Source organism: Danio rerio, chromosome 3, assembly GCF_052040795.2.
Source record: "Danio rerio strain M-AB ecotype USA chromosome 3, GRCz13ab, whole genome shotgun sequence".
Taxonomy (NCBI): domain Eukaryota; kingdom Metazoa; phylum Chordata; class Actinopteri; order Cypriniformes; family Danionidae; genus Danio; species Danio rerio.
The window spans coordinates 23,397,964-23,422,241 of NC_141023.1; the positions used below are offsets into that span (position 1 = coordinate 23,397,964).

Below are 24,278 nucleotides of genomic sequence, written 5' to 3' on the forward strand. Positions count from 1 at the left end.
CGAGGGCGCTAGCTGAAATATAGCTCAGCGACGAACATCTAAATCTGCTTAGCATCGATTTTGTAGCGTTTGATGAAAATGCACACTGGACCTGGAGGGCTCTCTTAAATCAATTGCGCTCCTCAGAGTGGGACCCCGCAGCTGTTTGACGGACAGGAGTCTCCAGACGGTCTAATCGCGGCAGGGAGCGCTTAACGACGCCAGCGGTGTTCATGTTACACGCAGATATTGTGTATGTATTGACCGTCACGCGTTTACCTGGACTAAGTGATGAGCCAGAGCAAGCCAGGATGCAGCGTTTGGGTTTTTGGGGCAGGAAGACGGGCCGACTGTGAGGGCGCCCACAATCATCTGACCATGAGAGTTGTACAATTATGAGTGAAATATGGTAATTGCTAGCACCGAAAACGATTTCCAGTGATTTATTTTTATGGAAAGCTTTTTTTTCTTTTTTGGTTTTAAAATGACTCAGACACTGGAGCAGGCCTTTATACTGTGAGTGCTGAGGGTGTGTTTGGGAAATGCACTTGTGACCTTTCCATAGGGTTGTCAACTCTCCTATATATGGCCCTGGATGTCCCATATGTTGGGCCTAATTTGTTTGTCCCAAACGTGACTTCCCTTGTGGCTTTAATGCACTGCTATGCCGATCGAATCATAGAACAATATGAGCAGCAAAAGCCCCTTTCACACATACAGAACTTTTCAAAAAATTACTGGCAATTTTCCTAATAGCTATCATGTGTGAACAGGCCCTTTTTTTTAAGATTTATTTTTGGTATTTTTACCTTTATTAGATAGGACAGTAGTAGATATGACAGGAAGCGAAGTGGGAGAGAGAGGGAGGGGTAGGGTTGGGAAATGTCCTCGAGCTGGGATTTGAACTCGGTACGCCCTGATGTGCTAATGCACCATATGTCGGCGTGCTAACTACTAGACTATTGCGCCAATGAACAGGCCCTTTCAAAAAAAAAATAATAATAAAAAAATGGTTAATTTGTTCCAGCAGTTTTCCAGAAAAAAAAGTTGTAAATTTACCAGTAATTCAATAATGCCGGAATGCTGCTCTGTGTGAACGCAGAAGGAAGATTGTCAGAAAGAATGAGATCAAGATTAGAATGTGCTGAAGTGAGACGTCAACTCCAGCTAATTAGAACACTCAGACGCATTCACATCTGTGCTGATTACGAATATAAAAGCCTTTCCTTACAAATGAACTGCTAGATGTTAGTCAGATAACGTTCTTATGTTCCTTCTTAATACCAACTGTGTAAAAAATAATCACTAAAATACTTATGATAAACCGATGTTTATTTGCCTTCAAGCTCTGCTTCAGTTGCTTGACGTGTGTGCACGTGAAGGTCTACTCCGGTGAGCACCAACACACACAAATATTATCTAGGCAACATCTCGACATGTGAAAGTGTTCCTCCATGTTTTCATCGAAGTTGTTCACAATACTTCTATACACAGAATTTGTGTAAACATTTAGCTCCGGTTCGCGCTTCTGCCTTTAGATATCTCTGGGACAAAGCAGCTGCATGACTGCTAAAGCAAGAGATAAAAGTGAAACCATCAACAAAACCCTAACCACTTCTATGTTTACAAAAAAAAAAAGAAAAAAAATTGTTCATCAGATCAATATTTATTTACTTCATATTTTGAAATTAGACTAATTTAAACCTCTACCTGCCAAAGCTAATGTATGTAGACTTATGTGGATCGTAATTACAGTGGTTTTACTCTGCAGATAATTCAGCCCAAAATTAAGCAAATAAATAACTTTTTATGCCACAATATTAATTTTTTATGCCACATATAATTAAAAATAAATCTGAAACATTTATTAGAATTGGCCAATTTGTTGTAAAAATCTAAATCTGCAACGAATAAAATCAAAGATCAGTGCAACACTTGATCATTTCCTTTTTCAGTTTGTTGCTTATTTAATATCGGCAAAGTTGACACCCTGTGACCTTGCCATGACCCTTGCGTGTCTACGACCTCCACATGACCCCACGGGAACGATAGATGAGCTTCAGTGAAAGCAGGGAGTGAGAGGAGCATCAGAGAGAGGAGCGTCAGTGTAACGCCGCCGAGACGCCATTGTCTTCAAGCCTCCCTCTCACCCACTTCATCTCACTCCACACACACTTACACACACTCTTACAGTTTATACCTGCAGACATTTAACCAGCTCATTAATTTTAACTAGAGTTGTAAAGGGCAGATTTTTAGTGTCTAGTGTTACGAAAAGACATACACTGCCTACTGTCTAAATATTGTATCAAATGGCCGTGCGCGCACACGCACGCATGCACACACGCACACACACACAATGCAGCACAGCTAAAAGTACAAGAACAGCAGTCATTCGCTCACACACACACACACACATACACACGCTCTTTCTCTCTTCATTGTGTCACAGTAGCTTTGTATAGCGTCTAAAAAGAGATAAACTTCTGTGGGAGACCGGTATGGCTTGTTGGTCACGTTGTAGTAGTAGTTTGTCTTGTTACTACGCACAGGCTAGAGCTACATAAAGTCACACAATGAAAAAGCCATTTGTAAAAAAAAAAAAAAATTGAATGCAAATACAAATACACTAATATAGGTTTACTCGAATATAGGTTTACTACCTAACTATGTCTCAAGCTAAACATACAAACACACACACAGATATAATCAACTGTATTAAAAACTATGAACCATTGTTGCATTTAAATGAAAAAAAAAGATTGTCTAAAAGAATGCAGGGTTGTTATAAGTTGGGTAAACTTTTAAATAGTAAATTTAAATTTTAAACCAATGTTTGATTTTGTCCATATTTTAATTGCTTAAAATGTATAATAAAATTTATAAATGTATAATTTCTTTCTTCAAAAAAATGACTCATTTTTAAGATGCTAAAGGGAACAAATTGCCATTAATGTATTAACAAAAAAAAAACAAAAAAAATATTATATACATGGCATAAATGTAATAATATAATTATAACGTAATCATTATAAACAAGAAATGCAATTTAATGAATCAGTTTACTCTATACTCTATAGAAATGTGGGGTGAAAATCTGAGCTATAACTGAAATTCAACTAATAAAGCTTTTTATTTTTTAAATGGATAAGCCACCAAGAAAGTATTTTTCCTCTTTTTTTCTGCATTACCTCATTTTTTTCATTGGTTTACTGTTTAATTAAATTCAATGTTGGCATTTTCAAGAAAGCGTTATTTGCCCCTGTGCAGATAAACAGTGCAGTTTTAAAAGCGTCTGACTTCATGTCTTGGTCTAAGCGTGGTGTTAAATCACTTCATGTCCCCTGACTAGTTTCTGATTGACTTGAAGCTCAATTAGAGACGATGCCGTTAGTCCCCTGAGTGGCTTTATGTAAATCAGAGCCTCAGATGCTGACTGTGTGTGTGTGCGCATGTGTGTGTAGGTGTGTACTGCAAATCAAGCGGTGTGCCAGCATGAGTGGTCTAATTAATCAGGATTGTATGTGCATTTGTAAACCTCACTGTCAACTCAGTACAGTGTGTGTTTGTGTGTGTGTGTGTGTGTGTGTGTGTGTAGGCAATGTGCTTTTCTTTAATATGAACATACTAATTATCTTTGTCCTCTACTTCTGTGCATCTAAGAGTGGGTCAGGCTTTGTTTTCTTCACCATTCTCTGCTTGCTTTTATTGTATGTTGATGAAGGCCAAATTTAAATGTAGATGTTATATTAGCAACTCAATAGAAAATCTTGTTCATTCTACACGTTTCTGATTGAACAAACAGAACCAAACTCATACAAAGCCTTTATGGCACAGGGCAATACTAGAATACACACCACTGGACTACTTGTGTTTTACATGGCAAAGATGTTTTCTTTCATGAGAGGTGGGATCCATTTTTGTTAAACATAACCTCCATAGTTTTATTGATCCTTTTTTTAAACTATTATTATTATTATTATTATTATTATTATTATTATTATTATTATCATTTTTTTGTCCCCCCTGTTCTGTTCACTTGTTTGTTGTTTTATCTATTGCCTGAAAATGTAATAACATTATTAAAAAACAGATAAGTCATTTGTTATTTAATAACATGTTATTTAAAAAATAATTTAAAATGTGTTCATATACAATAACAGGGATATTAAATAAACTCTCTTTCTTTCTCTAAACTTACTGGATGTATTAGACATGGCTTGAGTAAAGTGTTGATATTTGTTTTATTTAATAAAGATACAAAGTTAAGATAATTATTTTAATTATAATTACTGTCATCAAGAAAATGACAGTTTGTAAGAATAAATGTTGTTGTTTTTTTTAACAATGGCAACATGATTTGTTACGATTAAAAATTGGGTTTTTCCACAAAATGATTTTCTTAAAACTTTAAGAAAGTGTTTTGAAATTTTTTATTTTAGATTAAGAAGAAATAATCATAACTCTTCATTTTTTCCATAGCTCTATACAAGTAACACTTTTTTTCATCTTTTCAAATTAAAAGTGCAGCCCATAGGGAAACTCTGTTCCATGCTATTATTTTAAGGTACACTTTTTATTGCATCACATGCAATACAGACAGCAAACTCAGATTCACAACTCAATAACATTTACAAATATAATTTTGTTTGCTGTAGATTCAGCAGTAGCAGGTTAGAAACACTGCAGTACAAAACCAGAGCTTAAAGGCTGAAATCGGTGTCCACGCTTCATTCAACATATCCACAAAAGCCATTACTCGGTATTGAGTAGGATTCATCAAATAAACACTATTGCTTTTCTCTGACCTCCAACCAGTTGTTGAATTTATGAAGGACATTTGTTATAATGAGAAAAATCACACAAACACTGACTACACATGAAGCAATGAGATTAGTGCCAAAGAGGTGAAATTTGTACAAACGTATACTCTTTATTATTATGTTCCGTATGAATCAAATAAGGTTTCAGTGACTGTAATGCTTGCTGCAATAAGCCATCTGAACAGTGAATCTAGCACAATTCTATAACTACTAGAATGGTCAGTTGGTCACAGCAGTCATTCTGACCCTTCATATAAGCCAGCCCTGAATTGAATTCATCATATTTATATTTTATAGTTCTATTGAGTTTTTAGATTTATACTTTGAATGTCTGACATCACATTTTATGAAGTCATTACCTTAAAAATATGATCTTTTTGTAATTTACTGTAGATTCTAGCTGTGTATGAGTTACTTGACCACCCGCAAAGGTGTGTACCTCGCTTTGTCCAATAAGGAGGGCAATTAAAGAAACGATTATGCTCTCTCTCTCTTTATATATATAAATATATATTTATATATATAAAATAAAGGAAAAGGTAGTGGACACTAAAATGCATGAGGTCAATTTGATTATTGTAACTCTTTTGTAACTTTAATAAAATGCCAGTCTTTGAATGAAATATACAAATATTTTTGAAAAAGTATTTTAACAAAGTAACTAAATTACAAAATGTTAAAAGTCAAAATAACATAACATCTTAAAGACTAATCTTGCAATCCTTCAACAATACATCAACAAAACATTTTTCTAATTGTTATATTTGACAATATAATATAGTGATTTAGCATCAATGTTAATATGCATATTTGAGTGGAATTTACATGGATCTGAGAAAAACGGCTTCTCTAAAAAGAAAAATTGGTCAATTTTGACCATTGGAAATTGATTGAATTATTGGATCATCAATCTAATAATTAAGTGTTTAAAGATATGGCGAAATTTGTCATGAAAAAATATTGATATTTCTCTGATGTATATTGAAGCTGTATATTGAAAACTAGAAAAAAAAAAGTAATTTTTCTAGGATTGTGGACCATTGACATTTAAATCTATTGTTATTTTCCACATTTTAGCATCAATAGTAGATGAAATGCATTGAAGTAGCCATGAAGGAGTGATTGATAGTATTTCATTTACACAAAGTGATAATTATATATATATATATATATATATATATATATATATATATATATATATATATATATATATATATATATATATATATATATATATATATATATATATATATATGTAGTTTGTAGGCAAAAATAAAACGTAGAGTTTTTTTTTTTTTTAGCTTGATTGCTGCCATTTCGGTCTTGCATTAAAATTGATAAATAGGGCCATATTAAAGCCTTTTTGTTGGAGAATATCCATGCATTTGGCATGAAACTGAAATTGTAAGCTGAGGCTTGATTTATACAATAGGAACTGACTGGTTTGTTTGGATTGCTGCCATCATTTAATTGCTACAATCTGCCACTTTTATCTAAAACTGTTTCAGCATCACTGTCAAAAATATATGTAGAAAATTTTGTAAGTCATATTAAATGGCATTAGGTTTCCTAAAATCTGGACGAAAAAAAAAGTAGGACATTTAATTTAGTCCATGATGAACAAACTGGTTGGTTGCAGGTTTGTACTGACCTGGCAATTTGAATGCATTTGACCATATGAGTTTTTCACAACCAAAGAAATCTGATCGAACGCATTTTCAATTTCTAAGCTTAAATCATTTCAAACCCCATTAAAACATGCATTTAGAGTAGCTTGCTTTTCATCAGATTGAAACAAAAAAAAAATCCTACTGCCAAGTGTAAACAGCGCCTACATCTGCACACAAATATTGGTGGTAAACAAGCTATAAAACAGCTAATCTGATTGTGTGATTAAATAAACTAATCTATTGTGTGAATTTAAAGGGGTCAAGAACTGAGAAAACAAAATTACTTTGATCATTAGACAGGAAAGAGGTCAGTACTTTAAAAACATCTTGTATATTTCTGGATCTCAAATCTTTGTTGTTGCTCTAAAATCAGTTTATACTGAAGGCAATCAAAGACTACAGAATACACAGGACATGTCTCATGTATAGTTTTGAATGGGGAAAATGTGTAAATAATGGTGAATGAAGCACTGCCTACTATTTCAGGAGCCAATCATCAATCACTATAGACTGACATTTCTTCGGGGGAGAAGCTCAGACCAGAGGGGAAAAATAAAATCTCTACTCGAGGTTCGAACTCACTCCGCTGTGAGCACCGTTGTTCCTTAATGGCGCACTGACCACTACGTGCTCTGAAACGTCTGTGTAATGATATGCAATGGTTTATGGCCATGGAACTGCACAAAAATGTATAAAACAGTTCAATGCTAGGCATTTTTTACGGATTGCTCTTCACACTATTGGCACATTTTACAGTAAAATGCCCTGATGCAAAAACAAAGAGCTGCACTGACTCATTCGATGGTAAGCGCAGACCCACGGGTTGTCATGTTTGATTTCAAAAGGTTTGTTAAATACATTAATGGTTCTTTGGGGAAAAATGACAGCGGCCATTCAAATATTTATTTGGATATGAAAAATACCTATGCACTTATAAACTTTTCACGACGAAAAAACTTGTATATCTGTGCTTCTCCGTCCATCGAAAGAGACAGCAATGCTCAGTAACCTCACTGAAAGAGATTAACTTTGAAACAACCTGCTCCACAGCAGGTTATCTTCAGAGAGTAAGTTGCTATGGCTACTTAGCATACACTAAAAGTTATCTTCGTTTTTGGAACCAAAAGCAGAGGTTATCCACTTACTCTTAAACTTACCTGGGTATGTCACAAAACCTGCTTTCTGGAAAATCCCCCAGACGTGTGTTTTTACAACAGTTTCTTGAGGTCAACAAACGCACTGGAATCTCAGCAAATACTTGCTTTACAGACATAAGCAATATATCCACATAAAGCTGGAAATCTGTGGTTTTAAATGAACCAACTGTACTTTAAAACAAAAGTTTTTGGGTTTTGTAATCTGTATGAAACGAATGCGATGTACAGCGTGTCATGCCAAACGCACATCAATGACAGCAACCACAAGAACGCCCAAAAACTTGTAAACAAAGAGTCGCTTTCATTTCTGGAGGTGATTCACCATCATGACCAAACTGTGAAGACCAGCACAATCAGACCATTATATAGAGCATGATAATGTGTAACACAGCCATAAATGAGGTTTGTGTCGTGATCTCGTTCCTTTCAACTGCACATGCGCATCAACTCCGGCAACTTAAAAAAAACACAAAAAAAAAAACAGATTTTGCTTGATTTGAATGTTCAGAAAAAAACTCATGAGACGGTTGTTTAATTTCATTGGTGATTCCAAATATGTGATGTAATCATAAGCTTGCCAAACAGTTTTGGGGAATTTAAGGTTTCCCCATTAAGACAGAATGCCTGAGTTTACTGCCCGAGAGGCGTTTCAAAGACGCCATTCAAGTGAAGTGACTTGTCTTAAAGGGACTTTGAGGTGCTCTGCCAAAAGATCTTGATTTAACATGGTGAATAAGCCCCAGCTCTGCAGAAGACCAAAACCCACTTCCACTTCACTACATGTTCAGCCCTGTAAATATGTAAACTCCTATCCAATCAAAGCATTGGGTGTCTACAATACACCACACCCATGCAAACAGAGCATTCTGATGAAAAACAGCACCAAAAATAGCCAAATTACTTCCAAATTAAGAAGTTTTTTTTTAATGTAAAACTATTGATAACTTTAGTAGACCTCAGATAACAGCACAAAATAAATAAACTGAAGTAGTTCATGACCTTAATCTTGTTGTCCAAACATGCAATGTGTCTCACTCAATGAACCTCCCCTAAAATTTTTCCGATCCACAACTTAATTCTTACAGTGCCATATTTTAGCACAAGCACTAAAGGAAAACATTAATTTTAAATCCCAATTTTGCCCATAGCTGCATCTAAGCTACATACATCTTAATTTTATGGACTTCTAAATAAATAAGAGTTTATTAATATTGTGTAGGGTTGCCATACGGTAGTTAAAAGGCACTTTAAAACATTCATTTTTCATCTTGCAGTATTTTAAAGCACATCCTAAAAAGCATGTCCCCTTGAAACTATGTATCGGGCTGTACAGCCAGTCCAAGCTTTTCAAGACAAACTGTATTTCAGCAGCATTACGACCACTGGAACTAGTCTAAACAAATAGCCGCATTACGCAGGAAATTGAAACCCCCGCAGAGCCGCACACACACCTGACACATCAACACAAAGCCACCTCACCAGTTAATACAGATAACCAGACTGATTCCCCTGTTTTTTAATGCACTCTCTGAGACTGAAGTGCCTCCTGGCCTGCCAATTAAAAACCCAATAACAGCCTATTAAATAATGCATGGGCATTATTTAGTGGCACAATTAAACAATGCGCAACGGTATAAATCCAGATGGGCAAAGCTGCCGACACGGCCAACCTTTCATTTAGATAGCGGCGCTGGAGCTCAGGGTCCTAAAGCTGCCCTTACAGCTGAATGCCAACGGTGACCAGACATATGCCCGTTTAAAACGCTGTAAAACTGCAGCCCTTTTTAATGGGGCGTTCCGGGCCTCGAATGATAAATGGAGAGAGAGATGATTAATCTTTTTTTTTTCTCCTCGCTTTTATTTTACAGGGGCCAATAAAGGTGTCTGTCATAAATTGTTTGGAGATCCTGCGCTCTCGGATGCTCTGCAATAATGAAGCGCTGGAGTACAAGCCGAATAAATCTCACCCACACACGCGCAAACACGGCCCCAAAGTCCCGACGTGATGTAACAGAGGAGAGATGTGAGCCAGCATATTTACACGTTCATTTTGCAGCTGAATGAAGCGGTGAACTGACAACAGATTTACACCGAGTTTATCATCAGACGAGTCAGTTCTGCTGATGTGCACAACAAGAAACAATCTTTAAACACCAACTCGAATATTAATGTGTATTTGATAAGTACTTCTGGGTCTCGCACATACGCAGAGTATATTTTACACTCACTCATGTTGACTGTATATGTATTTACAACAAAATTCTACTGTAATACCTATCAAAGCTACTAAAATTTTGTGTTACTGTACGTTTACCTCTGCACTTAAAAAATAAAGGGCTAAAAAAGGGTAACGTTTGGGGCTTTTCTGCTGAAAGTACAACCCCTAATGTCATATCACTTATCTTTCTTATATTTTTTATACTCAACATGAAATACTTTTAGATACTGATTATTAAAGTTACATAAGGAAGTCAATGGTTACAGATTTCCATCTGTTCTTCAGAATATGAATTCTTTTGTAAACTCAAACTGGTTTGGAACAAGTCAAGGCTGAGTATGATGACAGAATTGTTTGTGTGAATATCTTTTTAAATGTATGGTTTTGATAGTATGTTTTGTTTTTGTGCACATGTAGAAATATTTACTAACAAAAAAAATTTCAATGCATTTTTAGGGAAAAACAATGCATAAAACGTAGCTGTTGCCATCATTGATGTCAAAAAGGATTAGGGAATGCTGCCTATTGACAAGCTAGATGACTTAAATGTTCTTGAAGATGACATGGTGATGCCTTCAAAACCCTGGTTTAGAGCACTGACTCTGGTTTTTGAGCGGTTTTATGCCCTTGACAAACTACTTCAATAAACAGACTTTTCATCTCCTTAAATTTGTGAAAAAGGTAACGTTGGCAATTATTATTATTATTAATTATCCTAAAATACCTCCTTTTTATGTAATTTCTTGTTTACACGTCAGATTTTGCTTTATGTTCATGTTCATGTAATAGAACACTGTAAAACCCAATAAGTTATGGTAACAAGCCATTTGAGGAAACTGATTGCAATACTGTAAAACCCAAAACGTTAAGGTAACTCAAACCATTTGAGGAAACAGATTGCAACAAACCATTTAAGTTCAAAAATGAATCCTAATAAGTACTGTGAACTTACTCGATTTGAGAAAAATAAGCAATTTGAGCACCGTAAAACCTAATAAATGAAGACAACTCAAACCAACTGAGTACTGTAAAACCCAATAAGGTAAAGTAAGGCAACTCAAATCGTTTGAGGAAACCAATTAAAACAAACCATTTGAGTCAAAACAAATAATCTATATGAGTACTGTGAACTTACTCCATTTAGGTTGAAGTAATGAGGTATTGAATTAACTGGTTTCCTTCAACACAGAGTTCAAAACACATTTCAAATGAGTAGAATTAACTTTTAGTCAACTGAGTTAACTACACTTATTTTATTTGATAAAGTTGACTGTTGGGTTTTACTGTGAATCAATTACATCCAAATTGCATAGCTACTAAAATGGTTTGAGGAAACGGACTGCAGCACACCATTTTGGTTGACTAACTATACTCATGCGAGTTCAGCCAACCATTTGCTGCAATTGGTTCCCTCAAACCGTTTGAGTAGCTATACAGTTGTTTGGACTTGATTAGTTTGTTAACTCAACTCAAACAGATAATCTTAACTTAACCTAAAAAGTTTAAGTTACTAGTACTCAATGTTTGATGTCAACTGAAATACTAATTGGCAATTGGTTTCCTTAAATATTTTGAGTTAGCTTATCTGGTTTTACAGTGTATGATTATCATAACATTGGCAACAACAGCATAGATGTTTCATATATTAATAAGATTAAGTAAATGCATGTCTATATATCCAATAATTTAGGTTCAAATATGATTGGATGCAAAGTCATGTGATTTTTGGAATCTTTGTGCGAAATTACTAAAAGCTCAAACTAAAATAAAAATGCTTTGAAGCCATTTTTGTCAGTGTTTACATTGTAGTAGTCCAGTTCTGTAGCTTAGGATAAAATATCAACAATGCAAAAAATCTGTTTGCATGAGAAATAACTGGGTTTGCTTAATAAAAAGAGTAGCAAATATTATCAGTTTGAGAGCACAGATAATCACACAGGCTGTACTGTAGAAACCGATTCTCCATCCAAACCATGCACACCCTCTTCTAGTCAGAGACCATGGTTCCGATTAGGTCACGAGTAAAGCCCGAAGGTCAGAGGTTAGTCAGGTCACACTGCTCTGTATCTACTAACACACATGCCTCTCCTTCAATAGACACATCAAGGAGTCTTCCATTTGCTCCGTGATGTCAGGTCTCTCTGATCTCCATCATGTTGGACATTTTGTGTTTGTTCTCGATATCTACTGATGTCTTTTAAGTACAAGTCCAATCCCTCAATCAGATGCCAAAAGCAAATGTTACTAATATAAATATGCTGTTATACTCTCGAAAAAAATGACTGTAATGTTAATTTCCTTTAGTAATTTGTGTTCTATATTTGAGTAACATTTTCAGCAAGTCTAGAAACAGTAGTGAACACCAGGATTTTGTAAAAGATTTACTTTAATGTGATGACTAACAGTGGGCATTAATGGCTACGGGTTTTCCCAATACAAATGAGGCTTAGATCTAGGCTGGGTAACATAATTTCATAATAACTTAACAAGCTAATATACATATACACTGCAAAAAATGCTGTGATTTTAACTGCAATTTTTGTTTTTATTCTACAGTACAACTCTGTAACCTCATTACAGTTTCTTGTTTGTATGATAAATAAAATTGACTATTCCCAGAATTCCCTGTGACACTTCAATTTTCTGCTTTTTCGTTGACATTACTGTGCTTTTTACATTAGAGATCTGCAGTATATTAATTCTGATAATGTTTAGTGCATTTACTTTACTGTTGTGTCTGCTGCAATAGTGCTGTTTAGTAGTTGTGTAAATTACATTGAGAGCCTTCTATATATTAGCATGTTACTCTGTTTAGGAAAAAGCTGTTTGTTATCACTATCTATTGTTATCACTATATGACTTTATCACAACATGCGTATGACTGTGTTTTTGTGTGTGCAACAACGTTTAATACTTTAAAACACTGATGAATTGCCATTAAAAACTGATGAAATATGGTAGTACACTATGAAATGTTGAAGTTTATGTTACAGTTTCTGCCTTATTTAAGCAGTAAAATGCTGGAAACTACAACTGCTATTTATCTACTGTGAATTTTACAGATTTACAGTTGTCTTTTCAACTGCATTATCAAAAACTCACTTCCTCTACAGGCCTTTATGACACATTCAGACAAGGAGACAGAGATGATTACCACCCTGTTCCATTGTTGATGCTGCTTTTTTTCTGGTTTATGTATTAGTGATTAAAAGGATCTTAAAGTTCACCCAAAAATGAAAGTTGTGCCATCACTTAATTAGTTTCTTACTCCTGTTCAACACACAAAAAAAAGTATTTTATAGAATGTTGGACAGCGGTAGCGTATAACTTTCACATTTATTTAACCCCTACTACGGAAAGTCATTGTATGCAAAATTTTAAATTCCAGTATTCTTCAGTTTACGCATTTTCACTTGTGTTTAACAGAAGAAAACCAAACAAGTTTGCAATCACAGATATGTGTGTGTGTGTGTGTGTGTGTGTGTGTGTGTGTGTGTGTGTGTGTGTGTGTGTGTGTGTGTGTGTATATACACACATACACACATACATAGCCCCCTTTTGACTTATTTTGTTTAACAGAGCATGACAATTTTTACAGTATGTATGATAATATTTTTTTCTTCTGGAGAAAGTCTTAGTTGTTTTATCTCGGCTTGAATAAAAACAGTTTATTTTTTAAAAAAAACATAAATGTCAAAATTATTAGCCTCTTTAAGCTATATTTTTTAAATAGTCTACACAGAACAAATCAATATACAATAACTTGCCTAGTTAACATAATTAACCTAGTTAAGCTTTTAAATGTCACTTTAAGCTGTATTGAAGTGTCTTGAAAAATATCTAGTCAAATATTATTTACTGTCATTATGGCAAAGATAAAATAAATCAGTTATTAGCAATTAGTTATTAAAACTATTATGTTTAGAAATGTTTTGAAAAAATCTTTTCTTTAAACAGAAGAGAGAGAGAGTGTGTGTACATAAAATAAACGTATTTCTATCTCTTAGCAGTGACTCTGAACAGGATCTTTTCCTGTTTATTGTAAATTATAAGAGAAGACAGGAAGTAAGCAGAATAAGGGGTGAACAGTAACAGGAAATGGTGCTGGATTCAAGCGCTTCCAGGAGCACCATACTGCACAAAGTGTGCTATGTGCTTTATGTGGCCACATTTAAATGAAAATAATATATTAAGGTGCAAACTAATTATTTAATGTCACTGAATTAACCAATGCTTTATTTAAGCTCATTTAAGAAGCTTATTATAGCTCACAAAAAATACTATTTTTGTTAGTTTGTTTGTTTTACTTTTAATTTATTAAATCACCATTAAAGGTAATTTAAAAAGCATAAACCTAATAAAAACAAAAGTGGAAAATTAGTAATACGATGCTGCATTTTTTATTACTATTTATCATAATTATTTTTGCTGCTGCATATACATTACATAAAGACATGTACATGATTTTTTTCCATGTTCACAATATGGTTAATGATAATAATAGTACAAATTGCATACGCACTATTCTATGCCAGTTTGTTTCAATAAAAAGAGCAAGTAGTGCATTTACACTGAAATATTTCTTTTTATTCCAAAAGAATAAGTGCACTTTAAATACCCGAATGATGCATTTATTTAACTGGTAAAAGGAAGTGTGGGCTATTCAACACTTCATGAACCAAACAGTCGCAGCTTTGCTCAAATAGCAGAAGGGTTGGTGCAATTTGGAGCTGAGGTTGGACAACGAATATTGAATACACAAGACGTGTCACTCATACAGTTTTGAATGAGGAAAAGTGTTATGTTCAACATGGTGAATTAAGCCCCACCTTCTAGTACGGGAGCCAATCAGAGACTGCAGTAGACTGAAGAATCTACAGGTGAGGAGATCGGACCAGCCCTGAGTTTTTGCAGATTTTGTGCAAGTTGAACTTCTTTTTCTATCTCTCTCTATCTCCCCTTCAGCTTTTCTTTATCACACGCCACATTAAGAGTTACTCAAAAACTTAAAAATCAACCAGATTAGTGGTTTAGGCAAATTTAAATTATAGCGTACACTTCATATTATACACTTCATTGAGCACATAGACATCATCTATATACTGTATAACTGCAGGTTATCTGTGTTTATACACTACCTGTCAAAAGTTTGCGGTCAGTATGATTTTTAAATGTTTAAAAGAAGCTTCTCCTGCTCCCCAAGGCAGCATTTATTTAAATATATAAAAAAATCTGTTCAAATAGTAAATTTGTGAAATGTTATTGCATTATAAAATAACTGTTCATGAGAAGTTTATAATTCAATTTAATAATTTATTCCAGTGATTTTAAAGATGAATTTTCAGCTTCATTACTTTAGTCTTCAGTCATATGATCCTTCAGAAATCACTCTAATATTAATTATCATTATTATTAGTAATGAAATTATTATTAATGGTAATCGTAATAAAATAATGACTAGTAGTAATAATTTTAAAGAATATTTAACAATTTTACTTTCTTTCATTTAATAAATGCCATCTTGGTGATCAGAATAATTTTATTTAAAAAAAAAACATGGGAAAAAAAAAAAAAACTAACACCAAACTTTTACCAAACCGGTAGTGTGGATAATAACTTTAACTGTTAAAAGCTATTAGTTCCTAGTTAAAGTTACTGGTAACTAATAAAATTATCCTAATAAACTTATCCCAATTTGATTGTAATGCAATAATGTGCATTTTCTGTAAAGCTGCTTTGAAATAATAATTAGAGTGAAAAGCGCAACACAAATGTACATTTATTGAATTGAATTTAAACTTAAGACAGTTGTTGTTTAATTTATTGTTGGTTATGAAATTTAATCACAATCTTGGCAAGCATTTTTGGAGAGTTTGATGTTTCCCCATTCAGACAGAATACCCAAGCATACCCAGGCGTTTCAAAGATGACCAACGAGTGAAATTACTTGCCTTAAAGAGACTTTGGGTTGGATTAATTTATTTATTTTGGATTGTGAAACCAATTTTTTTCCATGCGAGCGATTTTGCCATAGTGAATGTGGTAATTTGGTTGTTTCATAAATTATTTTTTCAATCTTTGCTTATTTGTATGATAAATATCATCGGGGAAATTGTTTAAATTTCTATTCAGTAAAATAAAGTTGACAGTACTAAACCCATACTCAACAGGTTACATAGTGTACAAGTGCGTAGTGTGCATTTGGGACGCAACTATACTTTGAAAAATAATATGGCACTGACGCATGGACGTCGCTAATATTAAACTTTATTTTGCACTAATTTATTTTAACCACTATTCTTGCCTTTATTTTTTCATTTTAAAAGCCCATGTGATGTAAACATTTAAGGTGCAAGTTGATTAATATGGCCCCAAAGCTCCATGCAAAATTGTATGAAATAGCTCGAGATGGTACCAAAAAGTGAAGCTATCTTGAATATGTACTCAACCAGGAACACACACACACACACACACAGACACACACACACACAGACACACACACACACACAGACACACAGACACACAGACACACACACACACAGACACACACACACACACACAGACACACACACACACACACACACACACACACACACACACACACACACACACACACACACACACACACACACAGTAAGAAGCCTCTGGTGACACTTGAATCGATGGTGAAGCTTGTTGGCGCTTTGACACAAATCAGGGAAATTAAGTTTAGAGGCTGTTGAGGAGTTAATGGCAGAACAATGTGGCATTATGGTGTGGCCTCAGACACCGAGGTAAATCATGAGGGAGGGTGTGCGTGTGTGTGAGATGGCGGATGACAAATGTTATTGTGGCCATTCCTCCAGTGGTTTGCACTCGGGCCAATTTCACTACAGCCTTTCCTGTCTTAATGCTCCTGTCTCACAAGTTTTACATTATGCAAATACTGTTTTCCGTATAACGCTGACATATATCGATCTGCGCTGGTGGCGAGTCCTGAGTCAGGCCTTATAAAACACTGCTGAAGTATTTATGATGACACAATGTATTCTAGCCGGTGGACGCGTGTATGATAGGCAATTAATGCCAAGAGCAAGCGTGATTTCTGTTTATGTGAGCTGGCAGATCCACAACAACTGACTGGACGGATCTGACGCTTCTCAGTCGGCGCTCATTTACCTACAGTTGTGTCTGAGTCATGTCTGATTTCCCTGCCAGTCTGAGCTCAAGACACAACACTGAACTCACTGCTGCTGACGGCAAAACAAAACCAGCAAGACCAGAGGAAAACCAAGGAGGAGACAGAAAGAGAGAGAGAGATTCTTAAAACTATACTTTTGGAAGGTATTGGTAATGCTGCATGTAACGCTGCATGATTTTTCTTAATCAGCCATTAACAAAAATAAGTCTCAGAAACTGTTCAGACTATGGTGAAAAATCAGTGAAATTGCTTTAAATAAAAATTTGCTTTCTGCTGACAAAAAAAATTCTAATTATTTAAAAAAAAATGTAAATATTACATGTAAATAACAAATGATACTAATAATAATTTTTACTAATTTCATAAAATGCAACAATATAAAAAAATTTGCATTTATACCATTGTAAAATGTCTGATATCAACAAGCTAGTAACCTTGAAGTTATGATCTGATAAATTGTCTGAATACAAATTTAAATACATGAGAAAAAAAATAATTCAATATAAAAACTTTACTGAATGCTAACGCCATCACAACAGAATATAGTACAGTATAAATGAAAATGTATTATAACCTTTACTGGGGGCTTCGATTGATCAGCCGGAGATTGGTATTGGCCAATTAATTACATTTAGGGTGTTTTCACACTTTCACTTTTGGTCAGCCCCTGGTTACGTTTGAAGTCAGAGTACAGTACGTTTAACTAATGGAACGTTGTCTTCTGAACCCGGGTGTGCATATGTAAATTGTATCAGAGTCCTTCTAAAAGAGGTGGTGGTCTGAGGTACGGTTTGTGTGTGTGTGTGTGTGTGTGTGTGTGTGTGTGTGTGTGTGTGTGTGTGTGTGTGTGTGTGTGTGTGTGTGTGTGTGTGTGTGTGTGTGTGTGTGTGTGTATGTCTGTGTATAACCTACCTTGGTGACAAGCCAAAGCAAACAGTGATAATGTCTGCTTGTCTTCACCAAAAACGACTTCTGCAGACAGATGCAAGTGGCTCTCTGTATTTTGGTTTTGGTAACAAAAGCAAGATTCAGTAAAAGCAGATTGACGATGCGGACGTGTCTATTTTGGCGCTTGAATGAACTTAGGTTTGGTCAATTGAACAAAGTGTGAAAGCACACTTAATGATGTGATCGGTACTGGCTGATCTGGCCGATCTCATGAACCGATTGCAAGTGTTTGTGTTAGTTGGAGATAAGCAAAACATTTGAATGACCTTGCATATATTTAGGTCTTTTAACAAAAGAATTGAAAGTTGTGTGTTTTTGACAATATTGCAAGTTCACTAAAACCTGGCTGAAAATATTAGATACATTTAAAATTAATGACTGTAACATGAATATCTAATAATATACTATCTTGAGATTTACTTAATACAATAAACAGTACTTTATAGACCTACTTCCTTTTAGTAAAGAAATAGATTTATAGATTAATAGGTTTGATTTTTATTTTATTTTTTTATCAATAGCAATGTTTCCAAATTGCATCGTTAGTCTTATAATTATAATTACTTATAATAAATACTTATTTATAGTGGTTAAGTAGAAGAAAATGCAAATATAAACATAGCAAAATAAGCATAAAGAATTTTTTTTCTTCTCTTTTTTATTTTGGATTCATTCACTTATATATAATTGTTTACTATTTGTTTAGCGGATAAATAATATATTACTTTTACTTACTGTAAAACAAAACTGCAAATAAGTATAGGAAAATTGATTATATTTACAAATTATATCCGTTTTCTTTATTTCTTAATAAACAAATAAGTAATTAAATATGAATTAAAATAAATACCTGACGAATTCTTTTACTAGTTTAGCATTATATTGGACACATAATGTAACACTTGTTAAAAACTCTTTAAAGTAGTGATGGGCATTGCTTAAATTTTTCAATAAAGTGGCTTTCTCTGCATGCAGAAATCAGTGGCTCAATAAAGATATGTTGTTGTTGTTATGACCTCAAACTCTCCAATTCTCCTCCTCGTGGTTAAAGCGAAGTAATCTCTGGCTCATGCTCTTATCTAAAGGGTTTCCCCGCTGCTAGTGTCTTCTGAGAGGCCTTTGAGTGCAGAGCTGATAAGCGTTTTTAAACATCTGAAAACACTCATCTATTAAACTCAGGCAAAACCCTCAGATAGCACTGTATTATTACCAAATGGATGCTTGCTATCTGCATGCTAAAGATGTTTGACTCTCGATGTTACCTTAAAAATCAGGTTAATGGCAAGTTTCCTTACAAGTGTATGTAAGGTGAATGACCATAAAATGGATTTTCCCACAAGACCCTGTATGGCGCTTCACTTTTTATGCTTTTCAGTTGACATTATTATGATTCTTTTTAGTTTTTTCACGTGACTGAGCACATTCAATATTTTTGTAAACTTTTTCTGTTCATGGGAAAAGTTTTTTTTATCATCATGCCACGATGTCCTGTAAGTGAAATTACAGACAAGGTTCCAGGGACAAGCAATTTGGCTATCTGCACCAAATGTGATGCAACACAACAGAAACATTTAGATACTACAGCAATTAATAAAAGATATTTACTAGCCACTGCACTCCCAATGAAATAGTAAGAGTTATAATCTAAGTGATACATTTCAGTACTGATGTCACTGATTTTCCAACCATTTGATTTTCAAACGATTCAATGATCTGCTGCTGCTTGATAGCATTTAACACTAATTACAATTAGTAATGAAATCTTAATATCTTTTGTCACAAGCTTGTTGTAAACATTACACTATGAACCCTTTTGTAATTTGCTTAAACGTAAAATAATGTTTTGTAAAGTTAGGAAAGGTTTAGGTGTTATACGGAATTGGACACAAAGAGTAAGGCTGTGTGTAAAGCATACAACCATCTGTTGTTAAAAACTAAGCTCAGAATCGATTCAGAATCACTTTCATGATCCATTTTTGTCACAGCTTTATGAAAGAATAAACATGTGATTATAAATTAGGCTGACGGTGAACATTTTTTGGAATTAATCAAATGACAGCTCTGGTGTCAGTGAATACATTTTACATTTTAAAAATGCGCATAAAAAAACATATGCGCATAACTAAGTAGGATGATAGTATTGACTTTTTAAAAAAATGTTATTCAAAAGAAAAAATGCCTATAAACTACAATGGAAACATTTATACCGAACAAATTCCGGTATGTGCATTAAAAAAAGTCATGTGATTTCGTTATAAGAGATCATGTGATGATAAAAAAAAAAGTGTGTGTCAACCAAGGGTGTCCAAACTAAGTCCTGGAGGGCTGGTGTCCTGCATAGTTTAGTTCCAACTTCCAAGTTTGATTAGCTGGTTTAGGCGTGTCTAATCAGGGTTGGAACTAAACTTTGCAGGACATCGGCCCTCCAGGACTGAGTTTGGACACCACTGGTTTAAATAGACAAACCAACAAGCTGAACACAATGTTAAATATCTGAAATGTTGTTTTGGTCATTCTAAAACGGCAGTATTAGTGTTATTATTAAATTATTATCTCCAGAATTGGCAAGAGCATCAACTTCGTGTCTGATGCCTTCAAACGCCACCACGTTCATTGTGTCAGCATACAGTCTTCTGACGCAAGTTAATTTGAAATAAAAAAAAAAATTATGCAGCTTCTCCTACCACAGCAAATTCAGTTTTTACTTTTGATATTTGGCACCAGATAAGCAGGAAGTGATTATTTTGTTCTCTTTGACTACTTGCATGGAAACGTGCACATCTTTTTTATGTGATATTCCAGTTATGCGCATAAATTTATTTGTATCTTTGGATGGAAACATAGCTTCTGTAAATTTCTAGCTGCTACAGTGAGTTAAAGGGATAGTTCACCCAAAACTTGTATGTTTGAATATTGTATGAACTTGAATATTGTATTTCGGCATTAATTTACCCTCATGTGGTTCGAAACTTTACATTTCTTTCTTCTATGGAACATAAAAGAAAACATTTTGAAGAAAGCTGAAAAATACCACCAACTTCCATTATAGGGAAAAACAAATACCATGAAGGTCAACGGCTACATTTTTCAGAGTACCTTCTTTTGTGTTAAACAGAAGAAAGAAATTCAAAGGTTTTTGGATGAACTATCCCTTTAACACAAATGGTAAGGTGGACTGTAGGTGGGTGGACAAATTTACAGGCAGTAATATACAATAAGACCCCCATCCTACTTAAATAAAGGGGTACAACCAGAACTGCTCGTTCTTTCACATGCTTGCAGAAAAAAATCCTTACAAAACCAAATTTACTGGGTTGTCCTTTTTCACCTTTTCTGAGTGAGCTTCTGATTATAGCACAAACACAGAAGTCATCAGATTTTCATTATGAACCTCCTTTAAAAACAAGCTTATCTGTTCATTTTCTGTCATACAGATACCTGTTACAAGTTTGCCATAGCAGTAAAAGACACTTGCGACCTTGAAATGTGAGATTTAAATCCACACGGTCTGCTTAGCCCTCTAGTGTATGGCTCAGAAAGCACAGGTAATGTGAGCACCTGAAAGAAGTGTAACAGCCTCATGAATATTTAATGAAAAAGGCTGTGTTTTAATAATGTATCTATCAGGAGGAGGAGGAGAGAGAGGGGGGTTGGGAGAACAAGACAGAGCTGAGACGGAGGCAAAACTGAGCCGACACTGCTATCCTGTGGTGGTCGTCCAGAATGCAGCCGCTACTTTCTGAAAAGGCGACTCTATTCTTGTCAGCGGCAGACAAACAGATTCAAGGTCATCGATCTGTTTGTCAATTACCTCTGAGAGTCATTATCTGCACTGCACATCTGGAACAAACACCATCAATATTATCAGCCGTGCATCTGAGGACTGCAGACTGCAATGCTAACTATGTTTTTGTTGTTGTTGTTGCTGTAAATAAAACGTTGATAATAGAGGAAATGCAAGTTCAGTTTTTCTTGTTCAAAATTGAAACACACAGCAAAGTAGGCTAAATTACATGTGATCAAGATCAATTTTAGAAAACAAAAACAATAAATTAATTAATAAATGAAATTAATAAATGAATAAATAAATAAATAAATAAAAATCATATACTATCATGATAAACACAGATATATATAAAAAGAAATAAATGACATACAAAAAAAAAACTACAACCCAGAAATCAAATAAAAATAAACAAATTAAAAAATTATATCAAATAATTTTGAAATCAAACAAAATATGCTAATTTCATTCTATCAAAATCAATTAAACCAACCTTCAAAAATCTATATATACATTTGAAAAATATGAAAATAATGTTGAAAGGTATTCCTATTATCACATTTATGTTTACTCTAAAGTTACCTAGATGTTTATTTTTATGTCAGCATCTAAGGCTATCTTTGTGGCAAAAACAAGTTACAATTACACAAAACACAAATATTCACTGTAAAGAAATGTCTAGATTTTAACAACATTTTACTGTAATTTTTCACAGTAAACTACATTAGTATCACTTTACAGGATTTAACTGTAAAAAATTCACAGTAATGTGTTGTATTCATAATTTTGTTGTGAAATTAAGGCAGGAAGTATGATTACAGTAAATTGCTGTAAAAGAGCTATATCTATTGCATGTTAGCTACAGGAATTCAAACTCTTTATTTCATTCAACATAGACATTAATATAAATGAACTTTTATGCTTGTATTTCACTTTTTGATATTTAGAAATAGCAGCATGTTATTGCAGCCCTAAAAACAATTTGGTTTCATCTTCAAAAAAAACTGATATGAATGTCATAGTAAATTTTCATTTTTGGGTGCACTGCACCTTTATATACTTTCAAAAAGTTAACATGGAAATATAAAAATATTTTTGTGCTTAGCCAAAAACTTAATAAACAGTTTTAAACCAAAGTAATTGGTTCATAGAACCAAACATTGCTGAACACCCAAAATGATTTCAAAGTCAGCGTAAATGTCAGAATGAATAGCCGAGGAAAGCCTTCTTAACCGTAAAATATAGTCAATTCTAAAAGACAATACTGTGAAATCACAGTAATGGACTTTACCATCTACTGTGAAGTTACACTATATGGCTGTAATTTCACAGTAGTGTAAAGTAACAAAGTCAGAGTTAACTAATGTTAACTACCTCACGGTAATTTGCTGTGAATTTATATACAGTATTTTACTGTGAAAGTAATGCAATAATTAGCCAGTACTTTACTGTGAATTTAAAGTAAAAAAAATTTACAGCGTTTATAAATACAAAATAGAAAAGCCAGCAAGCAGAAATTCATGTCAAACTAATTTTTTTTTACTTCAAAATTTCTAAAACATTTCCTTTTCTGAAACCAATCATATTAAACCATTTCACTGAGTGAGTGTAAAAAGGTTTTCATGTATAAGCATGGAAGTCCAATAAAAATTGTTTAATAAAATGGAAGTAACAAAATAAATGAGGAAAAAAAACAAATAGAACAAAGTACAAAACTGAAATGTGAAATTTTAACATTTATTTAGGTAAAAGATGCTAAACTCTATTACCCCTGTACATTTTAAGTTTCGCTGCACCTTTAAGCCAAATCATTTAATCAGCTCTCTACCTTTGACAATATCCATAGATTGTAATTATCCATTATTAGGAAAAAGATGAGTATGGTTTTGGGCTGAATTAATGGTTCTATTAATCACTGTTATGTGTGGATCTTGCCGCCTCTCAGTTATTTATGCGTTTGCTGAATGGAGGTGTAATTGCAGACTTGGCTCTTCAGGTGACTGTGAAAACCCTCAAGGATCTGCATCATCTAAAGAGTCACCTCAAGACCAACACCAAAACTCTTATTTCACAACCAAAGAACAAATGCTGGAGGCCAAGAAAGGTCCTTATAAAGCTTCAGGTGAGGCTGAGCAGGACATTACAGTTTAAAAAAAACATATATTTGTTGTTTTTAATTTGAAGGATAATCTTGGTACGAATGTATTTAGATTTATACTGAGAGCTTACTAGCTACTATGTTTTAATGTGAACAATAAAGCAAGAAGGGATATTATCAGATTCATGTTGACAAAAATAAAACAAGTTTAACGTTTGGTTAAAAAAACAAAAAACATTTACCTAAAATAAAGTTTTAAAGCAAAAATATTGAATTGTCAACTTTAATTATGACCGATTAATGATTATTATTATTATTTTAACTGAAAAACCACACAACAGTAAAAAGGTCTAATATTCTCAAGGGTTTGGAAATTGAGGTCTAGTCTGAAGATACGCCTGCATGCAAACAGCAGGTGGCG

At 34.0% G+C, this 24,278-nt stretch overlaps 2 long non-coding RNA genes across 20 annotated transcripts in view; one reads left to right on the forward strand and one right to left on the reverse strand.

Moving 5' to 3' along the window:
* The window catches only part of LOC137490576 (uncharacterized), a 33,030-nt gene extending 20,562 nt beyond the window's left edge, over positions 1-12,468 (forward strand). The window contains exon 3 of the long non-coding RNA XR_015480753.1: positions 9,498-12,468. This is a non-coding gene — a long non-coding RNA (uncharacterized LOC137490576). The remainder of the gene's footprint in view (positions 1-9,497) is intronic.
* LOC147845619 (uncharacterized) overlaps positions 1-24,278 on the reverse strand; it is a 388,114-nt gene that overhangs the window by 293,227 nt on the left and 70,609 nt on the right. The gene's annotated exons all lie outside the window — the stretch shown is intronic.